The 22859-nt window shown below is 39.0% G+C and overlaps 1 pseudogene; it reads left to right on the top strand.

Moving 5' to 3' along the window:
• Nucleotides 1–21713: 21713 nt before the first annotated feature.
• On the top strand, nucleotides 21714–22576 carry LOC111144484 (annotated as a pseudogene).
• The last annotated feature ends 283 nt before the right edge of the window (nucleotides 22577–22859 follow it).

Genomic DNA, 22859 nt, shown 5'->3' with positions numbered 1-22859 from the left:
GTATGGGTGTATCTCTGGCGGCGGCTACCATTCAACTTGCTCTAGACAAAATGATTCTGAAATACCATGTTGGGCCAAAAAGTATAGAAAAGCTAAAAGAATGATGGGGACATGTCAAAAGAACATAGACGACATCGTGAGAGCATTCCCACTGGCCAAATATGGAGCAAATTGAATATCAAATAATAATAGTAACAAATTATAACCCAAAGAATAAAATGTGTCCATGTAGTTATAATTAATTAATTAGTCAGTTAGTTAAATGGAGAGTTTGATGAAGAATAAAAATTTACATAGTGTCAACATATCTCTCCATAAAATATTTACTAATTACAAAGTGGAAAAAAGAGTAATTTTATAATGAAGAAAGCTGACAGACTCTCCCTTAATGAAATATCTCAATTAATGAGACATATTAAAGTTGTATGTTATGCCACTTGATACAGAATGCAATGAGAAGCATCACTTTCTTTTTTGTTTTTTAAGATTTTATTTATTTATTTATTTATTTATTTGACAGAGAGAGACACAGCAAGAAAGGGAACACAAGTGGGGGGAGTGGGAGAGGAAGAAGCAGGCTCCATGGTGAGCAGGGAGCCCGATGCAGGACTTGATCCCAGGACTCTGGGATCATGACATGAGCTGATGATAGACACTTAATGACTGAGCCACCCAGGTGCCCCAGAGAAGCATCAGTTTCTGAGATCTTCTCGCCAAAAAAACATATTACTAATCTAATCAAACAAATCCCAAGTAAGGAACATTCTATAAAACATCTGTAAAGGTGTCATGAGGTCAAAGAAAGACAGAGGGACTGTTTTTCTTTCCTGAGGGACTATTCTTCATTGAAGGACACTAAAGAGACAAGATTACTCCATGCAACACATTGTTCTGAACTGGATCCTTTTGCCAGAAAGGACCATTATTGAGATAATCATAAAAACCTGATGGGGATCTAAGGATTAGATAGCAAAAAGATATTATGATGGTTAATTTTATGATCAACTTGGATGGGCCACATTGCCCAAATATTTTGTCAAATATTATACTTAATGTTTCCAGAAAGGTGCTTTTTTTTCTTTTTAAAGATTTTATTCATTTATTTGACAGAGATCACAAGTAGGCAGAGAGGCAGGCAGAGAGACAGAGGGGGAAGCAGGCTCCCTGCTGAGCAGAGAGCCCGATGCGGGGCTCTATCCCAGGATCCTGAGACCATGACCTGAACCAAAGGCAGAGGCTTTAACCCACTGAGCCACTCAGACATCCCTGGAAAGGTGCTTTTTGAATGAGATTAACATTTAAACTGGTAGAGCAGATTATTCTCCATAATTTGGGTGGGTCTCATCCAATCAGTTGAAGGCCTTCCTTGAGCAAAAAAGGAATTCTGCCAGCAGATGACCTTTGGACTTGAATGGGACTTAACTTTTCCCTGGGTCTCCAGCCTGCTAGCCTACCCTGCACAATTGTGTAAGCCAAGTCCTTAAAATACATTTCTATATATCTATAGATACACATTCTATTGGTTCTGTTTCTCTGGAGAGTCTTGTCTAATATTACCAATGTTAGTATCTTCATTTTGATGGTTATGTTATGGTTATGTAGGAGAATGACTATACTTAACCACAGTAGACAAATATTCAGGAGGTAAGGTGACATTATGATGGCAATTTATTTTAAAATGGTAAAGGAAAAAAATATTTCCTGTTCTTATAACTTTTCTGTAAGTTTGAGATTATTTCAAAATGAAAAAAAAATTTTAACTCAACAGTGCAGTTTTTTAAAAAGTACATTGTAAACACTTCTCACATCAGCAAGTCCATTCATGTAACATCATTTTAAATGACTATATACACTGGATGTATATATCATTACTTATTTAATCAAATCTTCTATTGTTAGGGATTTATATTCTTTCCAATTTTGCATTATTTCAACATTATCATAGTGATAATAATTGAGTATAGTCTTAATTATTTCTTACACACAAATTTCCAGCAGTGGAATTTCTGGGTCAAAGGCATTCATTTGAAACTTTTGCATACATAAATTGCCATATGGCCTTTCAAAACACCAAATTCCTTTGCCTCCAACAAACCAACACCATTACTTTAAGTAAAATGATAGACCACGGCTTGGCCAAAACTCACAATTCCTGAAATGCCCTAGCCTAGCTCTTGAAGTATCCAGATTCCAACTCCCACTTCTCTTTCCCACCTCAAATACATCTCCTCGTTAACATGGAGCTGTCATGCCAGCCAGATGGTACCGATATTCAAAACCCTTCAAAGCATAATGCACACATGTAGGCTTTGGAATCAGACCTGTATTAGAGAACCAGTTCAACCATTTATTAGAACTAACTAGTCTACTTTGGAAGAACTATTTATCTGGTACATAATTTTAACCATATTATATGGTTACGGTTTTGGTTTTGTTTTTTGTTGTTTTTTTTTTTCAAAATTCTAAGATCAAATTAATTTTAAAATAGTAGATTGCAATGCCTTGTGTGTTAGTCCAGGTCCTCTGAGAAGTAAATACCCAAATGATATTAATGTGTGAAGAAAACACCTGTGGGGAAAATGGGGAGGGAGCCAGAAAGGTTGAGATCCATCAGACTCAGGTGCAAGGAGGGGGTCCCAAGAGAAGGAAAGAGGAAGGAAAGTGGAATGCAAATATCTTAGAGCAAAATGGTTGTGCAACAAGGGCTTTGAGGGGTCATCAGACCAAAGTCAGTTGGCAAATGGGCCAGTGTTTCCCTGGGATAAGATAGCTCAGTATCCCAACAAAATACTGTGATTTCTAAGAAATGTATATTTGGTCTTCCCCCATGGATGCTGGCTCACAGTTCCTAAAACCCTTGGATCTTTCCTGAATGAAACTAGCAATGGGAGCATTTTGTGCTATAGTATTTGGTCTCTTGTCCTCTATTCCTGAAAATGCTTCCAAGCCATAAAAGTAAATGGGTGTCTTGTTATTCAAAACAAGCCCCTTTCCAACACTTCTGTGTTTATGTTAAAGAAGTGGCTCTTGGACATCCCCCAAAGATGGGGGCTGGTAGGGGATCCAACCATGAAGACAGGGTTGGAACTTTAGTCTCACCTTCTGATCTCCACGGAGAGGACAGAGGCTACAGGCTGCAGGCTGAATCAATCACCAAAAGCCAATGATTTAATCAAGTATGTCTTTATAATGAAGATTCCATAAAGACCCAAAAGGAGAGGGTTTGGAGAGCATCCAGGTTGGTGAACCAGAATGCTTCCAAGGGCCACCATGCTGGGACCAAACTCCAGGAGGACAAAGGAGAAGCTCCTTTGTTCAAACCTTGCCCTATGTATCTCTTCATCTGACTGTTGATTCATGTCCTTTAATATCCTTTATAATAACCTGGTAATCTAGTCAGTAAATGAGTTTCCTGAGTTCTGTCAGCCACCCTAGCAAATTAACTGAGCCCAATAAGGGGGGCTGTGGAAACCTCTGATTTATAGGCAGTTAGTCAGAAGCACATAACAACACAGACTTGCAATTGGCATTTGAAGCGAAGGTTAATCTTGTGAGACTGAGCCCTTAACCTATAGAATCCGATATTATCCTGGGTAAATAGTGTCAGAATTGACTGAATTATAAGACACCCAGCGGGTGTTGGAGACTTGTTGGTTGGTGTGGGGAATCCCACCCCATCCCCCCAACCCATGCTGGAACTGGGTACAAAACCCTTCACCCAGACACACTGAATCATCAGCTTGGAGCAACAATGGATGTCCGGCACAGCTCTGGACCTAGTGCAGTTATGTCCCCTGAAGTTAGAGGGTGACAAGGCACATGCTTGTAGCCACCACGCCTCACTTATCCCTGTGCCTGGTGGTTTCCAAATGGGAGCAGGACAACATTTAACCCCAATCAGGGGGGTCAGTAACCCATACTTTGGAACCAATTCTACCTCTTGGGAGAAGGAGATAAGGAATTCTATTTTTTCTAATCAGGAAAAGATCTGGAGGACCTATAGGAAGATATTGACAGAACTTCGTGGAGGACCATGAAAGAAAATTAGAAAAAAATCAAGAAATATACTCTTCCCAAATGGATAAGTTCCTATGTTATGAAAATATCATTTCTTCCAAATTATTTGCCATTCCAATCAAAATCCATAAAATTGATGAACTTATTCTAATATTTATCTTAAAGTATAAATGGGAAGGAATAGTTAAGAAAATGTTGAAAAAATGGATAGCAATGAAAGGTTTTTACACTTACCCGATGGGGAAAATTATAAAAAATTAGTCATTAAAATAATGTGATGGTGATCATGGAAATAGACAAACAGGTGGAAATTATTAGAGTGCTTAGCAACAGATCTAAATGCAAAGAATATTTAGTCTATGAAGAATGGGGCCTTTTAAATCAGCGCCAATAAAAATGACTAAATGGTTTTGAAGATGGCTATTTGGAGAAATAAAAGCAGGTCACTAAATGTCACCAAACCCCAAAATAAATTACAGATCATTTACATTTTTAATGTACCCAAAAAAGAATAATAATATATGTGATAATAATATATGTGAAATTACTTATCTGCATTTAGAATGAAGAAAGCCCTTTTAAGGATACAAGAAGTGTTATAAACCATAACATTAAAGATTGACAAATTTGACTACGCCAAAAGTTAAAACTTCTGCAAGTCAAAAAACTCCAGAAAAGATTCTGGGAAGACTGTGGTAGGGAAGATGAAATAGTAGAGACTTTCTAGATCCCCATATAGCAATAAACTAGATGACACAGCCAACGTTTACAATAAATTTGGGTGACAGAATATTGCTCCCAAATCCCAAATGCAAACAGATAAGCCCAACCAGCAACAGGCACAGTTTCTGGAGTATATTAACATCTTTACAGAAGGAAGCAGACAAGAACAAGGCATTTATCGGATCTGAGAATAGTAACGCCATAAAATAGCAGATAAATGTTCCTTTTTAAGCATGGTAGATCACCTTGAGAGCAAAAACTAAAACTGTATTCCCATAGTGAGTGAGAGCAAGAATCCATGTTTAGGTCTAAAAGGAATGGAACCATCCTGATCCTTTGCACTCTCTAAACTGACCAGCTACCATTCCCTTCCAGAACTGGACTTTACACTAATGAGAAATTCCTTGGATCCAGAGTCAAAATTGAGCAGGATATTGACAATAGAGGCAAAGGAAAAACAAGGCACAAATAAAATGGGAGGGAGAACTGAGCCAGAACATTTCAGAAGGCAAGCTGCCATATTCTTCAACCTACACAAAAATAACAGAAGAGGAAGACCTGTGAAGTTAGAAAAGTGTGACTGAACCACTCCTCCTTTAAAAAATTCAAGAAAACTAATTTCATACAAAAATGAGCAGCTGACAATGATCAGAGTTAAAGCCCATAAAAAATCCCAAATGAAAATAAGGAGCAGAATAATATCCCTATAATCAATAAAAGCACTCCAGAAAGATATGCCCACAAAACATACTTTTATCTGTTATTTTGTAACCCAAATATTTTTAGATTCTTTAGAAATAAAACCAATTGAGCATCTGACGTATGAGGGTAAGAAAGTCAGATTATCATCAAATTTTTGAAAGCAATGCCATATGCCAAAGTAAATTTAAGATACGCAAAGAAAGAAAATGTGAGCCAAAGACTTTATACCCAGAAAACTAACTTTTAAGTATAAAGAGCTAAAAAGACTATTATCAAAACAGGACTTGGGAAATAATTTTCTCAGGAAATAATTTTCCCATGAGCCCTCCCTGAAATATCTTCTAGAAGCTTCAGACAACCAAAATTACTAGAAAGACATTGACATAAATACTGGTCATGAGCATTAAATATATGGTTAATTTAAACTAAATCTAAGTGAGGATAAAAATAAAGGCTACAGTGTTTAATGGCTATATACACTATATAACACTAACACTAACCATTAAAAATGGGGGAAGACTGGGGAGAGCATAAGCAAAAAATTTTTAGTATTCTTCAGTAGCCATTTTAGTGATAAAAATATTGTTATTCTCAGATTGTTGTGCATAAAGCAAATGTGCAAGATCAGATATTCTAATTCTATCATTCCCAGTGTCTTTGAGAATCAGAATAATCAGTATGGAAGGAAAACAATATGGTAATGTAGAAGAGATTTAAAATTCTAATTTGGGGGACACCTGGGTGGCTCAGTCAGTTAAGCGACTGCCTTCAGCTCAGGTCATGGTCCCGAGATTCTGGGATCAAGTCCCACATCGGGCTCCCTATTCAGCGGGGAGCCTGCTTATCTCTCTCTCCCTCCCTCTGTGTGTGCTCTCTCTCTGTCTCTCTCTGGCTCTCACTCTCTAACAAAGAAACAAAATCTTTAATAAAATAAAATTCTAATTTTGTAAATACTAAATTTCAAGTGGAATATATAAGATAGATGACAGAGAGAGAGAGATACGTAGATGGATGAACATAGTTACTAGATGTGTCTACTGAGAGGACTTATAAACAATAACCATCCAAGTAGCAATGGGCATCCACCAAACCCAGACAGTGATCTTAAAATACCATCTCCACTAAGTTGCAAAATGAAACAAAACAAATTAACAAAAAAACAAGGATTCCTGATGGCTGGTAACAGGTCTAAATAGAAGATGTAGAAGATAAACCCGGAACATCTTGTCACACCAGGTAAAAGGGAATCTGCCACATCACAAAATATTATTTAGGAAGATTTCAGTTCAAGTTGGCAACATGATAAGTGCCTAAACGCAACTCCTCCCATTAAATCCACAGCAACATATGGAACAATTACTTCTGAAAGAAATTCAGAAGCTAACTCCTACACATTGTGTGAATGACAAATACCCACATCAAAACAGGTAGGAGAGTGAGAAACAGTCTTGTCATAAACCCCATCCCCTACACAGTGACATAAAGTCAGGAGGAAACTCACAAATCCCAGCTACTCCCTGAAGAGTGAAGGATTTGGACCTAACATCTAATGCCCTGACTTTTCAGACTTCCACCTAAGAGATGGGCCCCTAAAACATCTAGCTCTGAAAGCCAACGGCATGTGCAGGATTATAACAAAGATACAGTACTAGAGGGCTTGTGAGGATTCAGAGTGGTTCTCCTCCCAGGCCTCAGAAGAGAGGCAGCACATTGAAACACTCAGCCTTTCCCTGAAAGAGGCCCATTTGCATATCTTAAGAGCTGCAGCCTGATAATCAGGCTTCTAATTTAACATGAAAGTAGGAACTGACTCCAGTCTTCTCCAGAGACCAGGGAGGCTGATAGGTGCCATCTTTGCACTCTTTCTCTGCTCCATTCCAAGCTACAGGTAGGTAGCTTGTGCACATAGCTGGTGCCCTGGCTTCTGTGGCTGCTGCCCAGAGAACCTACCTCTTGATTGCTCGGCCCTGGTGGCCAGCAGTGCTTATGCTCCCAGGTCCCACAGGACTGTAACAAACAGAGAAAATATTCTTTTTTTTTTTTAATTCATGTTTTTTTTTTCTTTTTAAGATTTTATTTATTTATTTGAGAGAGAGACAGCGAGAGAGAGCATGAGAGGGGAGAAAGTCAGAGGGAGAAGTAGACTCTCCAAGGAGCAGGGAGCCTGATGTGGGACTTGATCCCACGACTCTGGGATCATGACCTGAGCTGAAGGCAGTTGCTTAACCAACTGAGCCACCCAGGCGCCCCCAGAGAAAATATTCTTGACCAGCTGTCAAGGCTGAGCACAGAGACAGCCATCAGAAATACCCAACTCCGGCGGATGCCTGGGTGGCTCAGTGGGTTAGGCCGCTGCCTTCAGCTCAGGTCATGATCCTATGGTCTTAGGATCGAGTCCTGCATTGGGCTCCTTGCTTGGTGGGGAGCCTGCTCTCTGCCTCTGCCTGACAGTCTGTCTGCTTGTGCACACACACACTCTCTCTCTCTCTCTGACAAATAAATAAAATCTTAAAAATAAATAAATAAATACCCAACTCCCAATATTCCCCTGAAAGAGGTCTATTTGCTTATCTTAAAAGCTACAACCTGAGAGTCAGGCTTCTAATTAAACACTTATGTGGGAGACAATTTCATTCCTCTCCATAGACTTGGGGGTGGGGGGTGGAGCAGCAGGAGTGGTTTTCATGTTCTCCCTCAGCCTCTCCCAAGTCACCAGTGTCTCTGTGAAAGGAGTTTATGCATACATCTGGGGTGCATATAGCTTATGCATACACCCTAGGTTTTGTGGCTGCATCCAGAGGACACATGTCTTGATAGCCTGGGTTTGATGACCAGGAGAACTTGTGTTCAGAGGCTCAATGGAACTATTGCCAACAAAGAAACAGTTCTTAACTGGCCATGCCAGCAGAGCTTAAAGCAGAAGGAGCAGAGAGAAATGCTCATCTCCTGGTCTTTCCCTGAAAGAGGTCTATTCAAGAACTGTTGCCTGAGGGTCTGGCTTCCATTTAGCCTCTTGTAGGTACTGACTAAGATCCTCCCCTTTGGAACACTGACGGTTCTAGGCTCACCGTCACCTACTGGGAGCCACTGAAAACAAAGAAGGCGGTTTGGACAATCACAAAAGTTTAAGAGACAACCAAGAGCTAAGGCCAGGCTGAATGATAAGGTTCATCTCCTACACAAGATCACTTGTTCCAGACTGGGAGAAGGGGCTGTTTTATCTAATGCATAGAAACCAAAACACAGAGTCAAGGAAAATGAAGAAACAGAGAAATATGTTCCAGAGGAAAGAACAGAATAAAACCTCAGGGGGAAAACAAAAACAAAAACCCTTAATAAAATGGAAATAAGTGATTACCTGATAAAGAGTTAAAAATAATGGTCATAGGGACGCCTTGGTGGCTCAGTTGGTTACGCGGCTGCCTTCGGCTCAAGTCGTGATCCCAGTGTCCTGGGATCGAGTCCTGCATCGGGCTCCTTGCTCGGCAGGGAACCTGCTTCTCCCTCTGCCTCTGCCTGCTTCTCTGTCTGCCTGTGCTCGCTTGCTCTCTCTCCCTCTGTCCCTGACAAATAAATAAATAAATAAATAATAAATAAAAAAAAAATAATAATAATGGTCATAAAGATGCTCACCAAGGTCAGGAGAACAATGCATGAACAAAAAAAAGTTCAACAAAGAGATAATATAAGAAAGTACCAAATAGAAATCACAGGGCTAAAGAATACAATAACTTAACTGAAAAATTCCAGAGGGATTCAATAGCAGACTAGATGAAGTGAAAGAAAGGATCAGCAAGCTGGAAAACAGAGCAGTGGAACTTACTCAATCACAAGAACAAAAAGAAAAAAAAGAATGAAAAAGGGCAAAATGGGTGAGGGAAAGTGGGAAATACAGGCCTACAGTTATGAAATGAATAAGTCATGCACAGCATAAGGAACATAATCAATGGTGTTGTAATAGCATTGTATGGTGACAAAGGGTAGCCACATTTGTGATCAGCATAGTGTAACATATAGAGACATTGGATCACTATGATGTGCCCATGAAACTAGTGTAACATTGTGTGTCAACTATACCCCAATTTTTAAAAAAAGGTTTAAAAAGGAATGAAAAAAAATAGCTTAAGGGACTCATGGGACACCATCAATTTTGCATTATAGGGGCCCCAGAAAAAGAGGAGAAAGAAAGGGGCAGGAAGCTTCCAAAGAAATAATGGCTAAAAGCTTCCCTGACCTGGGAGAAAAAACAGACATCCAGATCCAAGAAGCACAGAGAGTTCCAAAGAAGATAAGAGAATAGTGATGGATGTATTAATTACATGAGGAATCCTCACGTACACTTGACCCTTGAACAACACAGGTTTGAACTGAGAGGGTCCCCTTACAAGCAAATTTTTTTTGATAGATGTTGTACAGTACTTTATATATATATTTTCTCTTCCTTATGATTTCTTAATAACATTTTAGCTTATTTTATTATAATAATACAGTATATAATACATATGCCATACAAAATACGTGTTAATCAACTGTTCATGTTATTAGTAAGGCTTCACTCAACAGTAGGCTAGTAGTAAAGTTCGGAGAGAGCCCAAAGTTATTTGTGGATTTTCAACTGTGTAGGGTGTTGGCACCCTAACTGCCATGTTGTTCAAGAGTTAACCATATATGTATATCAAATCATCATGACGTATACCTTTTTTTATTAGTTTCAGAGGTAGAATTTAGTAACATATAACACCCAGTGCTCATTACATTAAGTGTCCTCATTAATGCCCATCATCCAATTAACACTTCCCCCCACCCAGCTCCCCTCCAGCAGCCCTTAGTTTGTTTCCTAGAGTTCAGTGTCTCTTATGGTTTGCCTACCTATTTTCATCTTATTTTATTTCTCCTTCCTTTCCCCTATGTTCATCTGTTTTGTTTCTCAAATTTCACCTATGAGTGAAATCATACGATATTTGTCTTTCTCTGACTAATTTATTTCACTTAGCATCATACCCTCTAGTCCCAGCCAAATCATTACAAATGGCAAGATTTCATTCTTTTTGATGGCTGAGTAATATGCCATTGTGCATGTATGTGTGTGTATCTATACATACATATATATATGTGAACACACACCACATCTTCTGTATCCATTCATCTGTTGATGGATATCTGGGCTCTTTCCATAGTTTTGGCTATCATGGACATTGCTGCTATAAACATTGGGTGCATGTGCCCCTTCAATTCACTGTTTCTGTCCTTTGGATAAATACCTAGTAGTGCAATTGCTGGGTTATAGGGTTGCTCTATTTTTAACTTTTTGAGGAACCTCCACACTATTTTCCAGAGTGGCTGCACCAGTTTGCATTCCCACCAACAGTGTAAGAGGGCTCCCCTTTCTCTGTATAGTCACCAACATCTGTTGTTTCCTGACTTGTTATTTTATCCATTCTGACAGGTGTGACAGGTATCTCGTTGTGGTTTTAATTTGTATTTCCCGGTGCCAAGGGATGTGGAGCATTTTTTCATGTTTTCAAGAAAACACTTGTATGTTTTCTTTGGAGAAATATCTGTTCAAATCTTCTGCCCATTTTTCGACTGGATTTTTTGGTTTGGGGGTGTTGAGTTTGATGAGTTCTTAACAGATTTTGGATACTAGCATTTTATCTGCTAAGACATTGGCAAGTATCTTGCCCCATTCAGTAGGTTGCCTTTTAGTTTTGTTGACTGTTTCCTTTGCTGTGCAAAAGCTTTTTATCCTGATAAAGTCCAAGTAGCTCATTTTTGCTTTTGTTTCCCTTGCCTTTGGAGACATGTATAGCAAGAAGTTGCTGTGGCTAAGGTCAAAGAGATAGTTATCTGTGTTCTTCTCTATGATCTTGACAGATTCCTATCTCATATTTAAGTCTTTCATCCATTTTTAATTTATTTTTGTGTATAGTATAAGAAAATGGTGTAGTTTCATTCTTCTGGATGTTGCTGTCCAGTTTTCCCAACACTTTTTGTTTAAGAGACTAACTTTTTTCCATTGGATACTTTTTTTTTAAGATTTTCTTTATTTATTTGACAGAGAGAGAGATCACAAGTAGGCAGAGAGGCAGGCAGAGAGAGAGGGGGAAGCAGACTCCCCGCTGAGCAGAGAGCCCGATACAGGGCTCGATCCCAGGACCCTGAGATCATGACCTGAGCTGAAGGCATAGGGTTAACCCACTGAGCCACCCAGGCGCCCCTCCATTAGATACTCTTATCTGCTTTGTCAAAGGTTATTTGCCCATACAGTTGTGGGTACATTTCCAGGTTTTCTATTCTGTTCCATTGTTGTATATATCTGGTTTTGTTATATTTGGCCTCTTCCACTCCCTCTTTTTGCACATAGCAGTCATTCTTCCCTGCTAAATATTGAAATGGGGAAAAAGTTTCTAAACAATTGCATGAATATACTACCACAATTTATTCATTGTGCTTTTGAAGGACACTTGGAGATTTATGGATAATGCTACTATTAACATTCTTCTATATGTGTTTATTGCACAGGAGCACTTATTGTGTTCAGTAAACATTTAGGAGTGGAATTACTAGATGAAATGATACAAGGATCTTCAGTTTTAGTATATATGTCAGTTTTCCAAATTGCCTGTAACCAACTGACACTCTCATGAGCTAAGTATCAATATTTTTCATAACACTGGTTATTGTCAGTCTTTCATAACTTTAATAGTCACATAGTTATATAGCAGTATCTTGTGATTTTAATTTCCATCTTCCATATTTCTAATGGATTTACTGGTCTTTTAGACAAGCCTGTTCTAATCTCTTGCCTATTTTTTTTTTTTAATGTGGGGTTCTCTTTTTTTTTTTTTTAAAGTATAGAATACAAGAAGGGGAAAAGATTTTTTTTTTAAACTGCATATTCAATCATGGCAATAATAGTTATTTCTCACTGATGGAATTATCAGTGATTTATATTTTCTTCCTTGTGCTTTTCTGCACTTTTCTAATTTCCTATACCGATTACGTATCATTTTCAGAACATTAAGTGTTACACCATTTTAATGAACAGAAACAATGGGTTTTTGCAAAAGATACCATCTAGGGAATAAAGATTGAATGCTGAACTGGTAAATTTATGAGATATTTGGATGATTTATGGTAGAGATTTTCAAATGATTCCAAATTGTTCTATAGCTAAAATTGAATAATAGTGCCCTTTTCCAATTTTCAGTGGTTTCCTATATCCTGTTCAATGCCTTAGAACCAAATTTAATACATTAAGTTTCCAAACTATACACACATCAATGAATTATTAATATGCCAAATAGGATTCAGCAAAAACAAAAGTTATGGGAGAAGTATGAACCATAATTAGGACAATCATACTTCTCTATCAAGAAGAATTTCTGCTTTCACTCCCATCAGAACTCTTATTAATGCAGCAGCTTTTAAAATAAAAATATTTGCATCCTGCAAATCACAAATTAAAAGGTTTTAGATTTCTCATACTCTGTAAAATTAAGTATCAAATACTGCTTGAATAAAACTGTTTTCTGGGCACCTGGCTGCTCAGTTGGTGAAGCACGCAAGTCTTGATCCTGGCGTGGTGAGTTCAAGCCCCACACTGAGAGTAGAGATAACTTAAAAATAAAATCTTTAAAAGAAAACTGTTCCCAATAGTGTGTAACATAAAGAATTAAAACATGATAACATGATGCATAACCTCAAAAGGCTTGGCATTTCACTGGAGAAATAAATCAACCCCTTATGAAAGTAACAAAATACATGATAATGTATGAATGATGTAGGGACTCAAGGAAAACAGATTTAGAGGTAGGACAAAGCCTTAAGAGAATGCCTAATACAAGAGGAATATAAACTTTGGGTAAGTATTCTTTCCTTATTATTAGGACTCTACCTGAGCACTCTGTCCCACAATAGATGCTATCACACAGCAATATAAGAATTTTAATCTAAATTTATGCTACCTTCTTTCTGTTATCATAGTGGCAAACCCATGGTTTTATGATGGTCTCTAAGCTATAACTCTCCAGGACTCCAATCCTTTCTCTGTTGCTTTGTTATGTTCTCCATCTACTTTATACAAACAAATGTGCTTTCTTTTAGCCAAGGTACCAAGTGTGTCCTTGAATAATCTGGAATATAATTTGAAGCAGCCCTTAAAATGTTATTAAAAATTAATTTCCAGGGGCACCTGGGTTGCTCAGTCAGTTAACATCTGCCTTCAGCTCAGGTCATAATCTTGGGGTCCTGGGATCAAGCCCCATGTTGGGCTCCCTGCTCAGAGGGGAGCCTGCTTCTCCCTCCCCCCTCCCCCTTGCGCATGTTCTTTCTCTCCCTCTCTCTCTCAAATAAATAAAATCTTTTTAAAAATTAATTTCCAGCTATCACTCTTAATATTTCTAAATTCCACACAGCAATTTGCAGTAAGTTTTCATAACTGTTTAAGTGGAATTTTGACACTGAGAATTTAAAATGAACTGTTCCCGAATGTAAGACTAAATAAGCCTGGGCCGTCAGGGAAGATGGTAATGGAGGAAGTTCCAGGAATTTGTCTCTCCAGCTGGACAATATTATATTGGCAAAATCTGTCTTGTGTAATCATTTTAGAATTCTGCAGTCTATTTAAAGACTTGAGCTTCCAGGGGACAACATGCTGGGTAAATTGTGGTTAGTTTTGATTCATTTCACCTCAATACAGTAGTAGCTGCACATCCTCCCACCCCCAGCCCCATGGCAGACAGCTATACCACTGTTTCTGGAGTAGCTTGCAGGAGCCAGACTGAGCAAAAGGACTTTGTCCACCGAACACCAGGGATCTGTGTTCTAACCACCAACTGCCGCATCTGATGATGAAAATGCAGACAGAGGTAGGCAGCCGCTGTTGGCAACTCCCACCACCATCATTTCATGCTCCTCCAACTGAAGCAGCTTCCAGGAGATTTAAAAAGAGACAACAGTTATTTTATGTTCTTCCCTTTTCCCTTTCGCCCCTTTGAAACCAGACATTTTAAGATTAGTTACATCACAGGAAAAGTTAGAAAGTCACTGTACATGCCCAACATGCGGGCTCAGAAAAGACCTGAGAAGACCTTAAGTTACACATCAGGCTAATCCCTGACACAGGCACCTTACTAAAAACTTTGCAAAGAAACGAACCAAAACAGCACACCCTGGGGAAGGAGGAAAACCTGATTTACAGAATTGCCATATTTAAGATTTAAATGTCCAGTTTTCAATGAAAAATCACAAGGAATAAAAAGAAACAGGAAAGTGTGGTACATTAAAAAGAAATAATAAAAAAATAAGCAGAAACTATCCCTGAAGAGGACCTGATATAAGAGGTGGGATTTATTTCAAACTGAAAAAAAAAAGTTATAATGACAAAATAGTCATAGTAATTTTCTTGAGTAAGTTCTGGTTCTGGCCTTGGAAGAATTAGTTCAAATTGCACTTATATTCCTTCTATAAACAACTAAAAAACCAGAAAACATATAAAACAACTGTGTTCAAGCACTGGGCAGTACTCAGCATAGGGCTAGAAAGGTAAAAAGGTAGACACAGTAGGTGAGCTCCAAACCCACTGGGACTTTCCCTCTGAAGGCATTTTCCAAAAACAGTATAGGAAAATGGAGGCAAGCAGAGAACTATCTCTGAGCAAAGAAACAGAGGTTGGAGTTCAGAGTTGCTAAGGCACAAGAAATCTGAGGAGCCCATTATCAGAAAGGAAGTTGCTACAGAGAAAGAGTTTCCAAAATCTCCCTGGCGTTCTCGCTGGAGGTTTTGTTTTTGGTTTTTTGGTTTCTTGACATATCCTAAGCTATGTATGTGAAGCGTGAGGTTCTGAAAAGCCTAACAGAGAAAAGCTGTTAAGGGACTGAAAGCTGAAGAGAAATAATCAGGGATTTCACAGTGCCAGGCAGACACTGACCCAGCCAGAAAAGAGAAGCCTTGGTCAGTATCTTTGCTATTCAGTTTTGACATCAGAATGCTTATTTCTTAGAAAAAAGACCATGCTCTAGAATTGAAGGCAAAATTGAAATAACCAACATTTAAAAACTTAAAACTAAGCTTTAATAAGGTCAAGGTGGTCCACATTAACTTAGTCACCTATAAAAATAAAGTTCAATACCCTTTTAAAGAAAATAAGATAATCCAGAGCCTCGAAAATAAGTCATCAGCTGTCTAGTATATAGTCAAAAATTACTAGAAATTCATGGGGAGCCAGGGTGGCTCAGTTGTTAAGGGTCTGCCTTTGGCTCAAGTCATGGGATTCAGTCGCATATTGGGCTCCCCGCTTGGTGGGAAGCTTGCTCCTCCCTCTCCCACTCCCCTGCTTGTGCTCCCTCTCTCACTGTCTCTTCCTCTCTCTCTCTATCAAATAAATAAATATAATCTTTAGAAAAAAATTACTAGAAACTCAAAGAAAGAAAAATGTGATCTAGAGCAAAACAAAAATCAGAAACAGACACACAGATACCTCAGATGTTGAAATTAGAAGGAATGAGAACTTAAAAATAACAATAGGGGTGCCTGTGTGGCTCTATAGGTTAAGTGTCCGACTCTTGATTTCAGTTCAGTTCATGATCAAGGGATCATGATCAAGGGTCAGGTCATGGGATCAAGCCCTGCATTGGGCTTCACACTCAGCAGGGAGTCTGCTTGAGATTCTCTTTCTCTCTCTTCTTCTGCCCCTCTCCAGTCTCCAAAATAAATACATAAATCTTTAAAAAAAATAACTATAATAATATGTAAAAGAATCCAGGGAAAAGGTTGAATATAATGGGTAAAAAGATAAGGAATTTTTGGAGCATTCTAAAAATACACATATATATGAAAAAAGAACCAAATGGAAACACCACAACTGAAAAAAAAAAAAAAAAACAAACCCAGTATCTGGAATCAAATATTATTAGATGGGATTAACTAAAGATTGGACACAAGAGAAGAAGGGATCAATGAATTGGAAGATAGCTCAAATCATATAAGTTGAAAAACAAAGAGTAAAATATTAGGATAGAAACAAAGAACAAATCCTCAGTGACCTGTGGAAAAATATCATATAGTCTAACGTAAGTGTAAAGGAGACATAAATAAAGCAAGAATAGTATTTGAAGGAACTGTTATCAAAATTCCAAATTTGATCAAAAAAGAAACTCACCAACAGGAAAAATCAATGAAGCCCAAACAGAAAAGAAATTACAACTAGAAAGAAATACACCTACAAAGAAAATCACACCTAAGCACATCACAGTCACATTATTAAAAACCAAAGATAAAGATAAAATCTTAAAAGCAGGCAGATGCAGGGTCTTAAAGAGCTATCCGTTCTCCATGTTCATAGCAGCATCATTCACAATAACCAAAAGACGGAAACAACACAAGTGTCCATCAACAGACAAATGGATAAAGTAAATGTGTGTGTGTGTGTGTGTGTGTGTGTGTGTGTGTGTGATGGAATATTACTCAGCCTTAAAAAGAAAGAAAAGTATGACAAATGCTACAATACAGATGAATCTGAGGACATCACACTAAGTGAAATAATCCAGTCATAAAAAAATAAATACTGGGGCATCTGGGTGGCTCAGTGGGTGAAAGTCTCTGCCTTCAGCTCAGGTCATGGTCTCAGGGTCCTGGGATCGAGTCCCGCATTGGGCTCTCTGCCCAGCAGGGAGCCTGCTTCCTCCTCTCTCTGATTGCCTCTCTGCCTACTTGTGATCTCTGTCTGTCAAATAAATAAATAAAATCTTCAAAAATAATAATAATAAATAAATAAATACTATATGATCTCACTTATATAAGTTATCCAAAGTAGTCACATTCATAAAAACAAAAAGTAGAATGTGGTTGTCAGAGGTTAGGGGGATGGGAGACAGGGAGTTGTTTAATGGGCACAATTTTGCAAGATTAAACTTTTGGAGATTATTTACACACAATGTGAATATACTTAACACCAGTGAACTGTACCCTTAAAAGTTAATAAAGTGGTAAATCCTGTGTTATGCATATTTTACAACAAAAATTATTTAGAAAATTTCAAAAAAACAGACAAAAAAGAGATTAAATACAAAGCAAAAGCAATTAAAAAATGCAGCTGACTTCTTATTAGAACAAGTAGAGGGCAGAAAACAAAGCAAGGGCTACTTTGCTTTTTAACTGAAGTATAGTTGACACACAATGTTATATTAGCCTCAAATACACAATGTGGTGATTTGACAACTCTAGACATGATGTTGTGCTCACCACAAATACAGCTCCCATCTGTCACCATCCAATGCTGTTACAACACTATCAATTTTATTCACTATGTCATGATTTTTATCCCTGTTACTTACTCATTCCATAAATGGAAGCTTGTGCCATCTACTACTCTTCACCTATTTTGCACATTCCCCTGCTTCCTTCCCCTTTGGCAACCACTAGTCCTATGTACTTGTGGGTTTATTTCTGCTTTTTTTGTTTGTTTGACTTTGTTTTTTAGATTCCCCATATGCGTGAAATCATTTGGTATTTGTCTTGATCTGTCTGCTATTTTTTCATTCAGCATAATATCCTTTTCGGTTCATCTATGTTATCACCAATGGTAAGATCCCATTCTTTGTTATGGCTGCGTGATATTCCATTGTACCTCTGTGCCACATCTTCTTTGTCCATTGACTGATCAATGGACACTTAAAGTTGTTGCCATCCTTGGCTATTGTAAATCATACTGCAATAAACACAGGGGTGCATATATGTTTTAAAAAAACAGGGGTGCCTGGATGGCTCAGTGGGTTGACCCTCTGCCTTCAGCTCGGTCAAGCCCCATGTCGGGCTCTCTGCTCAGTGGGGAGCCTGCTTCCCCCTCTCTCTGCCTGCCTCTCTGCCTGCTTGTGATCTCTCTCTGTGTCGAATAAATAAATAAAATCTTTTTAAAATAATAATAAAATTAAATTAAAATTTAAAAAAAGAAAACAACAAAGCAAGGGCATCTTTCAAGCCAAAACAAAATTAAAACTATCAACTATCAACCTAAAATTCTACATTGAGTGAAAATATCCTTCAAAAATGAATGCAAAATAGAGACATGGTCACATAAATGAAAATTTAAATAATTTTTTGCCTACAAATCTATGCTACAAGACATACAAAAGAAAATTCTTTAGGTTGCAGGAAAATGATACCATATGGCAATTCAGTGTCATAAGAAGGGGGGAAGAAAGCACTAGAAATGCTAAAGATATTGGTAAAGATAAAAGCAACTTTTAGTTTCTTACATTTTTAAAAGGTCAAATATTTAAAGAAAAATAATTTAAACAGAACAATCTGTGAGAGAGTATCATATTATCTACAATTAATTAACAAGAATTAACAATATATTATACCACTTATAACATACACAGAGATAATATATGTGACAATAACAGTAAAAGGGTAGGAGACAGGGTAAGTGGATTTTGCTGTTTTGTTTTTCTTCAAGAACTGGTATGACAGAAAAAAATACAATGAAATGTTGGAAGCATTATTAGAACAGACTTGCAGGCAGCAGGAGCAAAACGAAGGACAACAGTAAGTTCTTCACACCACGTAGTAAAAGGCTGAGTGCTGTTATTCTATATTCTTTTTTTACCCTCTAGTCTCCAAAGGGCTGAAACCTAGAGACCGAGTGTCAAGTTCCATCTAGCTTCTTTTCAGGTTCATCCAATGGGAAGTACCACGGGATCTTGGAGGACAAAAAGAAAGAGAAGTAAAGTATTTCTTGTCCACTCTCTTCCTGTATCAGCACAAGAGGTTTGGCAGTGGCTCTATCCCCCTATAACAGCAGTTTCTTGCTAAGATTCCCTTCCTCCATGACCTCAGCATTTAACTTCAGATAAAAAAAGCTCTAATCCTGCTGTCACTCATTCCTGGTCACTCAATATCCCCTGTTGGTTCTCTTAACTCTGTGCACACTGCTGTAAATGGCTCCTTCATCACATACACAGAGAGAAATGGAACACTGGGGAAAAAATTACCCCATGGCATCAAGCTTACTCAAATTATGGTGTCTTAGGCATGGGACGGAGTACAGTGAGGAGAAAAGACTTGGAAAGTCACTGGATTGCTGTGGCAATGATAGGTGGGTTGGCAGCTCTGAAAAAGAGAAGCTCGGGGTCTTAAACTCCCAACTCAAGGCACGGGTTGAAGTGAGACGGCCTCCAAGCAGTCTGTTATCCCCATGCTGCAGGGCTGCAATGATGGAGGACAGGGCGCCAATTCTGTAAGAGTCATCCCATTATCCCTCATGGTCTCCAGGCACAGAGAAAGAGTTAAACTCCAAAATGGCAGAGTATTTGCATGGCCTTGAAGTGACTCTCTACAGTTTTCTCATTGTTGCAAGGAGGAAAAATAACAACAATGGAGAAGTCAGACAACACCTTGAATGAGTGATCACAATAAACATCCCCAGTGAGGGGCGGATGGACATCGTATGCTTCCAGATGGGATCCTTGAGAAGGATATACCATGTATGTAGTATTCGCTCCACCTGGGAATCTAAGGAAGGATCCAAGGAAGGGTCAGATGAGGCCAGAATGAGGAGCTTTCTATTTAAAAGAAAATGGATGGTAGCTATAATTCTGCAAAAATGTCATAAAAGACATGACATAAGAGACAAAGACTGTGGAAATATTCTAGATTGAAGAACACTAAGTGAAAAAAGCAAATGCAATACCCAATCCAAGACTGGATTCTTCACTCAAGGGGGGAAATGCTACAAAAAAACATTAAAAATTGGCGTAGAGATGGTAGCTTGGATAAAACAATTTTATTAAGCTTAAACCTGCTGAATTTGATAACTGTACCGTGGCTAATGTGAGAGAATATCCAGAGTCTCAGAAAATACATACTGAAATATTTAGGAGTAAAGGGCCATGATATGCAGTGTAGTCTCAAATTGTTTGGTAGAAGCGTATATTACATATACATACATATATATGCATATATATGTGGGGTATGTGTGTGTGTGTATATAGGCGGGGGGAGGAAATCTATGCATATGACATAGCAAATGAAGTTAACAGTAAGTGAAACTGGGTAAAGGGTACATATTAATTTGCTAGAACTGCTGTAAACAAAGTGCTACAAACTAGGTAGTAGTACTATCGCTGACTTAAACGACAGAATGCATTGTCTCCCAGTTTGGACACTAGAAGTCCTAGACCAAGGTGTCAGCAGGGGTTGGTTCCTTCTAAGCGCTGTGACAAAGAATCTGCTCCAGGTCTGTCTCCTGGCTTCTGGAAGTTTGCTCAAAGTCTTTGGGATTCCTTGGCTTGTAGTTACAGTACCCCGATCTCTGCCTTCATGGTCACGTGGCGTTCTCCCCGTGTACCCATATGTCTCTGTGTCCCTATTTCCCCTTTTGTATAGGCACCAGTCCTCTTGGATCAGGGCCTAAGCTCATGCAATAACCTCCAGTTTAAAGCTTGATTACCTCTGTAAAGACCTTGTTTCCAAGTAAGGTTACCTTCTACAGTACTAGGGGTTAGGACTTCCACAGATCCATTTTTGGTGGACACAATTCAACCAATACCAGATATACAAATAATTTCTATAGTATTTTTTTTAAGATTTTATTTATTTATCTGGGAGAGAGACAGTGAGAGAGAGCATGAGAGGGGAGAAAGTCAGAGGGAGAAGCAGACTCCCGAGGAGCTGGGATCCCAATGCAGGACTTGATCCTAGGACTCCGGGATCATGACCTGAGCCAAAGGCAGTTGCTCAACCAACTGAGCCACCCAGGTGCCCTTTCTATAGTATTTTTATTTTTGTAACTTTTCTCTTTAGTTTGAAATTATTTCCAAGTAAAACATTTTTCTAAAAGGAAAAGAAATTCCTGAGGCGCCTGGGTGGCTCAGTCAGTTAAGCAGCTGCCTTCAGCTCAGGTCACGATCTTGGAGTTCAGGGATCGAGCCTCGTGTCAGGCTCCCTGCTCAATGGGGAGTTTGTTTCTCCTTCTCCCTCTGTCTCTCCCCCACTCGTGCTCTCTAATAAATAAGTAAAATTTAAAAAAAAGAAAAATTCCTGTACAACCTAAAGAGTGAATTACAAAACCTATTCCAGGAGTAGACAAAGGAATATATCTCAAAGGAATCATAAAATTCTACCAATTCACATCCTCAAGAACCTTGGAATGGAAAATAAAGGCATTGATCAGAAAGGACAAATTGTAAAATTAGGTAGGACCAAATTTATCAACATGAGTGCACTTACCAAGAATTCTAGATTCAGCTTCTTCTCCAAGAGAACACCAAATGGCAGATGACGCGGGTGCTACAGGAGGGCCATGAGGGTCTGGGAGCCCTGGAAAAGGAGGCAGGGTGGTTACCATGGAGGTTCAGGCAGTGACAGCAGCATCAGGGCCCCACTGGAGGGAGGCCACAGAGCTCAGAGAGTGAAGGCCGACAACGAGGAGTGGATCCCCATCACCAAGCTGGGCTGACTGGTCACAGACACGAAGTCCCTAGAGGAGATCTATCTCTTCTCCCTGCCCATCAAGGAATCTGAGATCACTGACTTCTTCCTGGGCGTATCTCTTAAGGATGAGGATTTGAAGATTATGCCTGTGCAAAAGCAGACCCATGCTGGCCAGTGGACCAAGGTTCAAGGCATTTGTTGCCATCGGAGATGACAATGGACACGTGGGTCTGGGTGTCAAGTGCTCCAAGGAGGTAGCCACTGCTATCTGTGGAGCCATCATCCTGGCCAAGCCTTCCATCCTCTCTATGCAGTGAAGCTACTGGGGGGAACAAGATCGGCAAGTCACACACTGTCCCATGCAAGGTAACTGGCCACTGTGGCTCTGTGCTGCCCCCAGAGGCACTGGCGTTGTCTCAGCCCTGTGCCCAAGAAGCTCCTGATGACGGCCAGTATTGACGACCACTACACCTCAGCCAGGGACACTGCCACCCTGGGCAACTTTGCTAAGGCTACTTTGGATGCCATCTTCAAGACCCACAGCTATCTCACCCTTGACCTCTGGAAAGAGACAGTGTTCACCAAGTCTCCCTATCAGGAATTCACTGACCATCTTGTAAAGATCTACACCAGAGTCCCTGTGCAGAGGACTCAGGCCCCAGCTGTGAGTTTTATACATAGTTTTATACAGGAAAAATAAAGTGAACTAAAGCTTGTTAAAAAGAAAGGAGGTGGAGGAGATGGAGAAAAAGAAGAGGGAGGAGGAGGAGGAGAATTATTCTAGATGAGGAGGAGGAGGGAAAGAGGATGGAGAAGAGGAGAAGGAGAAGGAGAAGGAGAAGAAGAAGAAGAAGAAGAAGAAGAGGAAGAAGAATTATTCTAGATTCAATATGTCCAGCAGCAAAAATCTAGGAACTATTCAAATGTGCATGTTTTTGTTCCAACAGGCCTTGCTAGAGGTTCCATACATCATTACTATCTAT

The sequence above is a fragment of the Enhydra lutris genome, unplaced genomic scaffold (assembly GCF_002288905.1).
Source record: "Enhydra lutris kenyoni isolate GAN:26980312 unplaced genomic scaffold, ASM228890v2 scaffoldscaffold11, whole genome shotgun sequence".
Classification (NCBI taxonomy): domain Eukaryota; kingdom Metazoa; phylum Chordata; class Mammalia; order Carnivora; family Mustelidae; genus Enhydra; species Enhydra lutris.
Note: the sequence above shows the minus strand (reverse complement) of the source record. Positions and strands in the feature narration are given on the sequence as shown.